The sequence below is a fragment of the Passer montanus genome, unplaced genomic scaffold (genome assembly GCF_014805655.1).
Source record: "Passer montanus isolate IOZ18808 unplaced genomic scaffold, ASM1480565v1 scaffold79, whole genome shotgun sequence".
Lineage (NCBI taxonomy): Eukaryota > Metazoa > Chordata > Aves > Passeriformes > Passeridae > Passer > Passer montanus.
Window position 1 is genome coordinate 1,857,171 of NW_024373145.1, and position 7,478 is coordinate 1,864,648.

Consider the following 7,478-nt stretch of genomic DNA (forward strand, 5'->3'; position numbering starts at 1 on the left):
TATGGCTCATAAAGGATTGTAAAGTTTGGTGGGTTTTTCCAAATATACCAGTTAGCCAAAGAAAAATAAGCTATTTTTGTACAAGCCTTGCCTCACAAAATATTTCAGCAGTACTAGTGTATGGGCCTTTTCTTTCTTCACTAAAGTCGCAGGTTTGACAAGAACACATATTTAGGTCAAGACATAATTTTAGAACCTAAGATTTAGAAAATTATGTAAAAGTAAGATGACATTAAAATGGGAAAAATGAACCTGCAAAACTCTTGTTACAGCGTGTTTGGAAATGTCTGAAGAAAGCATATAAACCTCTCGGTATATCCCTTGTAATGTACCTGATGGCACAGACCATGCAAAGGAAGATGCTGTCTTATCACAAAAGACATGGAGAACCTGAGCTCTTGCAGTTGGGGTGTCCCTTGCCTATGGAAAGGAAAAATCGCAGCGAAAGTCCAGCTCAGGGCTTGCACGGGGCATGGATAAGAGCTTGATCCCTGAGGGATGTCACAAGCAGAAGGAGTTTGGCAAGTAGGAACTGCTAAGTGATGGCGTATGCTCTAAAGAATCCTTGGCATATTTAAGTGCCATATGCTATCAAGTGCCTGCCACTGAGTACATGTGAATTTATAATTATTTTTTGCTGGAGTTTTTTGATTTGGATTTGGACCAGTTTTTCATAGGGACAGCAAATGGCATTTGTCTGCTGCAAAGGTTACCTCCAATCAAGCACTTCGCTTTCGAGTGGAGGCTGCTAAGGGAAACAATCATAACATTGTTTTTCAAAATGTTGTGCATCTCTTAATCATCTGTTGAAATGTCCTGAAATGCTTTACAGAAATGTTTCCTAAACAAAGAGCCTCAGAGGGTTCCACGGAATCAAGAATGTCAGCAAATGGATTTTAGGCAAATTATGAAGAACGAATTAATATACAGGTTATAAATTTATAAAAAATTATTTTGTGTTTTAATCCTACAAAGTAGAGTTTCACAAAAACAATCAGAGACATGTCTGGAAAAATAGAAGTATCTCAATTTTATTAAGCCAAGAATTTTGTGGGACTATTTTTATCCATTTTCATAGTACGTGGAGAAGGTGTGTTCTAACTCCAGGCAAGGTCATCTTCATACACTGGAAACAGCTGCTGGGTGAGTTAAAGCAGATTTTCCTTCCACACAAAAAGGTAGGTTTCCTTTTCTTCCTCCATGCTGGCAATATAGAAGAGACGCAAGTGATAACCCCTCAGGAATTTCTCGCATTTCGCTTGTCCAGGGCACATTTGCATTCCAGAGGAACTAGCACGGTGAAACAGATTGAAAGGAATGAAATTTTGTTAAATGGAAATTCACATACTGAGGAGTTTTACTCATTGCCAGTTTTATGAGTGATAAGGGATTCTAGCCCAGATCAGATGAATCTGGGGCAGGCACCCCACAAAAAACAACCCACCTGGAGGAGGTCAATTTACATAATTTCACATACATATGCCACTAATGATGCTGTAACTGGCCTTCAAAGTATTGTAGGCAATGGCATCCACTTGATGGAGGAATGTTTTTCATTAATTGAGCCACAGAGAGTTCTGCCTATAAAACAAGAGATTAGGGTATGGTATAATGTCAGTTTCCTATTAATGACATTACAAGTAATTTCCAAAAAGGAATAAAGATGGGGGAAGTAAAGAGGTTAGATCTGATGGCTGAGTCTGTTCTCAGCCTAGAATTAAACACAGAGGTCTTTTGTATGTGAACAGTTATATAAGATCTGTAATTAATGTATGTGAGCCCGTGTCTTGTGCAGTACAACCTAAAAGTAAAGAGGCAGGGAAGGATTATCCAGTCAATAAGGGAACGGAAAAATCAATGGAACTTTGCTAGTCCTGTAGGGAGTAAGTTAGTTCTGGCCCTTCCTTTTCCTGTGAATATCTAGCTTTTAAAGCAGCCTGCTCATAACTGAGCATCCAACAGAATTAGAATGGAGCTTAAACTGTAAAAATTGTCTGCTGTTCAAACTGCAAGGCACAGGACTCTGAAACAGCAGTTTTTAAATTATATACACTGTGTGCATAGAAAGAGAGTTTCATTCTTGCATGCTATAAAGCTGAACATTTTTGGCATGTCTTTCATTCATTTGTTAAAACAAAACAAAAATTCAGAAAGAAAATAACTAAGCATAAGTGTATACTTAGAAAGAAACATTAGACTAAGATCACAATAGCACTCTAAAAAAGAAAAGCTGGTCTGAAAAGTGGCTTGTGAGACCAGTAGGGAGTGAGTACTCAGAATAGTCATCTGTAAAATGTTGCACCTATGGACTGTAAAATGCAGTCAACTATGAACTAGCTAGGCCTGCAAGGCAGGAATCACCTAAAATGGGTAAAAGCAGAATGTCTGGGGTTTGTTAGCAGAAATTTTCTGTAATGCCAACTGAAAATGTATGGCCATTCTAGTATCAGTACAAATGGACAACTCCCTCCTCTCTTTTCAGAAAGGATTGTGCTTTAGACAGGCACATCCTAATCATCTTCTCTAATTCCTTCTTTTAGAACATGAAAATCTTGCTTTACCATCTCTGATTTTCTCTCATACTTTGATACTGTTAGATATTACCTGTTTTCTCTCCATTTCCCCTTTGGTGCCCCCAGTTGTGACTGCACAACCACCCACGCAATGCAACCACGCAAGGCGCTTCAGCACAAACCACACAGAATGTGGCCTTGACATGTGCAGGCGCTGCAGCCTGGCACGCACAGCTGGACAGCTGCAATTACAGAGGGTGAACTGACCCTCATGTGCAAACACACATGTTTATATTGTAAATTCTTTGTGCAGAGGCTGGGGCTAACCAAAGGTTTGCATTGTATCTCACAAAACACTTTCCCAGTCTAGGCACGGACACTAGATACCAAATCTACAGCACTGGAGATATCGATGCAAGTAATTTATTTTAAAATTTTGATTCAGGTATTACTTTGGATTTTTTTTTTGTCTGAAAGTATGTCCTCTCATGCTTAAGGTCATTTACTCTTAAAACTCGAAGGAAGTTTTCAGATGATTAATTAGGTACTCCAGTAATCAGTTAAAGTATGCAGATTTTAATTTATGAAGGACTGTTTGTACTTAAATGTACTTAATAGCAGTGTAATAAGGAGATCTCATGTTCTCTCTACGTTGTCTAAAATAACTGAAATTATGTACATAAATTATATGTGGAGGAATTAACTGGTGATTAGCTTCACCAGCTCTATCATTCCATAGATAAGGTCAATGGAGCAGATCACAAAGCTTTCAGTGAAATCTCTGACATTAAAGGCAGCAAATCCAAATTCTTCTTGACATATAACTTACTTCAACTATATGATTGTTAGAAATACTCCTTGTGGAAGGCATTCTTACTGCTGGACCAGCTGACCCAGACTACTGCTGTTCTTTAAATGTTCTTCAATTACTTTGTTGATGTTATCAGGGTGTAGTATGCTACAGTTTGCTATAAATTGATTTAATCTAATTGAAGGCCAAAACTACTAACCTTTCTTAGGTTCAATTCCATAATTACTGCACAGCTTCCTTACAGAACAGAGCTACGGTTGCTCTAGGGGATTTTGAGAGGCATTTCAAGGGTAACTGGAATTGATCAGAATTTTCTAGGGGACCTGCAAGCATAGTTTTGAGATAACTAAATTATTCATGTGTTTACCCTTAAAAGCAAGAGATACTCGCTTTTACTTTCAACCCTTCTTTTAGACAGTATTTCTGGTGAGGACTATAAGTAGCTAATGATAGCTACATTTACTGATTTTTTTTAAAAAAAAATGTTCTTTAAGCATTTCTTCTCATTTATCCATAAGCCAGCATGTATTAGACAGATATTATGCTGCAGGTAAGCTTCTAAAAGGATTGTATTTGAGAAGCTAATCTTTGAGTGGAATAAGTAGAGACAAAACCTTGTTTGAGTGGTGAAATGTAAGGACATGCAAAGCAAAGGTAGCACTGATAAGGGATGAAAGAATTAAAAGTAATGACCACAGAACTCCGATACCACTGTAGATAAAGACAATTAAAGATAGAGTGGGACTAACCCCTAAGCTAAAGGAAAAGGACACTAAAAACCTAAGAATAAGTGATTCTTTAAAAAGAAGCAGTCATACATGAATTACATGGCTAAGTTTTTGAAGGCAGTATTTGCTGTAGATATGTTACATAGTAACCATGGGAAACTTCTCTGTCGAGATTAGGAGATACTGTTCAAATGAATGATAGAGAAACTGCCAATTTTTGGCTAAGTGATACATTTCTGTTCCATTAAAAAAAAAGGCAAAGAATGTAACAGAATTCTATAGGTACTCCAGTGCAGTACCAGACTCAAAGTCAAAGCTAACATAAAAACTGATAGTCCTGAAATAATTAATTCTCTTGTGTGGCTGAACTAATTTAAACAATAAAATTAGTTTGGATTTTGATCCAGCAAATACTTTGATTTTCTGTTGGGTGCTGTTGTGCAAAAAAGACAGTTGGTACAGCTGTGAAGAATGAAAATCAGGATGAAGGTCAGGCAAATGCTCTGTGCTACTCAACTCTCTCCAAAGCACTTACAGCCTTTTCTCAGCTCCAATTCTGAACATGCTGATTTACGAAGCCAGAATGTTTTCTGTAGGTGTATGTAAAGGTGTCTGTAGCTTTTGTTTCCACCATGGATGGGCTTAACAGTAAGAGAATCCCCCATTAGTTGCCCATTTTGTTACTACCTACCTTCAGTTGAAGTGGAGAAAATTTGAGTGGTACACTGGGGTAGCTTTCTTCACAGTAGTTAGTGTGGGGCTGTATTTTGGATTTGTGCTGAACACAGAGTTGATAACATAGAGATGGTTTTGTTATTGCTGAACAGGGCTTACACATAGCCAATGCCTTCTCTGTTTTTTGTACTTCCATGCTGGCAAGGAAAGTTGGGAGTACATGGGAAGCTGGGAGGAGACATAACCAGGACAGCTGACCCCAACTGATCAAAGGGATATTCCCAACAATATCATGCTCAGTATATAAAGTGGGGGGAAAAAGGAGAAAGTGGGGGATGTTTGGATGATGGTGTTTGGCTTCCCAAGTAACCAATAAACGTGATAGGGCCCTGATTCTCTGGAGATGGCTGAACATCTACCTGCCCATGGGAAATAGTGAATTAATTTTTTGTTTGCTTAATCAGTTTTTGCTTTCCCTATTAAAATGTCTTTGTCTAAACCATGAGCTCTCTACCTTTTACCTTCCTGATTCTGTCCCCAGTCCTGCTGCTGGGGCAGTGAGTGAGTGGCTGCATAGGGCTGTGGTGAAACCACAAAAAAGGGTAAAGGGCAAGTGAACGGGTTTGTAACAACACTCTGTCAGCTCCTTGTCAAGCCTACAATAGCAGGTCCCAGAGGAAATGTGATACCTACTGGCAGTAGTGAAGTTTGCTTTTATCAAGCTCTTCTGAAAGCACAGATTGATGGAAGTACAATTCCTTCCTGCTCTGACATATCTCTTTGCATTCCAGGTGACTGGTCTAAGCACTGAGCTGTAAAGTGGTATCTTTCTGTCAATGTGTGTTCCAATCAATTATTTATGCAAAGTGGAGAAAGGAAACAAGCTCACCCCGGGGTGCCCTCCAGCCCCAGGGCTGTGTGTGAGGGGCGCTGGTGCCCCCACCATTTTCTTGGTATCCCCTCCACTGACTGGAGGGTCCCTGTGCTCCCCCTCTCTGGTGCTGGCAGAGCAGTTTGTGTAGGCAGGATCAGGGTCCTGGTCTGGGTTGAAGTGATCTGCTCTCTCTTTTGAGGTGGAATTACAGCTTCAGTGCAATAAAAACTATCTGCATATGCTCTCCACAAGAGAAACAAATGTAATAAAGCTCCCACTGAAATCAACATCAGAGTTGCAGCATTTTAAAGGAGATGAGCTGTAACCAAGGAGAGTGCCTTGGAGAAAGCACCCATGTGCTTATTCCATAAAATTTGTTTTCATCTTCAGAACCAGCATGAGCTTAAAAAAAGCAAATACATTTTATATGGTTCATCCTGCAATTCATTGGTACTTCTAGAGATGCAATGGTGCTGGCAGCAGTCCACTTGGGACTAGGTTAGATATTAAGAAGGAATTCTTTACTCTGTTGTTGGTGAGGCACTGGGACATATTGCCCAGAGAAGTTGCGGATGCCCCATCCTGGCAGTGCTCAAGGCCAGGCTGGATGAGACCTCGAGCAACCTGTTTTAGTGGGAGCTGCACATGGCAGGAGAGTTAGGGCTAGATGGTCTCTTCCAGCCCTTAATGTTCTATGGTTCTATGATTTGATACAATATTTGCAAACTTGCACGTTTTCTGAGCACAAGCAACAGATGTGTCACTGCAAATGCTGCTGTGTGGTTTGCACATGCTGAGCACCTTGGTGAATACAGTAGTGCAGACTCCTCTTTCTCCTCTATTATATATGACAATGATCATATATACTCCAAAATGACACAGCTTGCCAATTCAGCATGGCTCCACTTTGAGTGCTCATGTCTGGATAATGTGTAAGTCATAGATATCTTTTGTATCTATTTGCTCAAATGCAAATCTTGTCCATATTGCAGAAGTTACTGCAATGAAAGCTCAGAAAATGAAAAAGCTTTCCCCAAAGCTAAACTCATTGTTGTTACTTTATCTAATGATGCCATCTCTCAGTCTGCCCCTCACCACCCTGCAGCTGCTTTCCCTCTCAGTGGTGGAGGTTGTTTCCTGTCACTGTGGTGTGTAAGCCACCATCATCCCACTTTGTGAAGTTTTCTGTGTGTTTCCCCTCACGCTTTAGATCTTCAGATGTTGCAATGTTGCCATTTTCTAGTGCCTCATTCAAGCTGTGAAAAATGTGTATTTTATGATTGGCTTTTTGCAAATATTAAAATGAATATTATGTTATGAATTGAAAAATGAATGTTATGCTAGAAAGTTATGCTGTATTAGTTTTCCTAAGCAGTGTGTTAAGTACAGTTTTAAGTTATAACATAATGTTAAAATAGAAACTATGCTATATAAGATACCTTTTTTAAAGAGATGACTCTCACTGAGATAGCAGCCACAGGACACCTAAATCTTTCAGAGAACAATAATTTATTGCTCTCTTATCAGAAGAGACTAACTTCTTCCTGCCTCGATCAGCCCTGAAGACGCTGTTAGGATCCAGAGGAAGAAGTTGACACTGACCAGACAGAATCCACTGTTCGAATGGAATTTATGCATCATGTATGAGGTGTATGAATATGCAACAGGCTATTGCTTTTAAGGGTTAATCCTCTGTTAACGTGTGTCCTTTTTCCGCCTTATTTTGCCCAGAAAGAGGTACCCGGACTGTCCGTAACTCTTTGTTTTTATTGTCTCGTATTGTCCTAAATCATAATTGTCCAAATTTTTATTACTCTAATTATATTACTATTTTATAACCATTTTATTACTAATAACTTTTTAAAGTTTAAAAACAA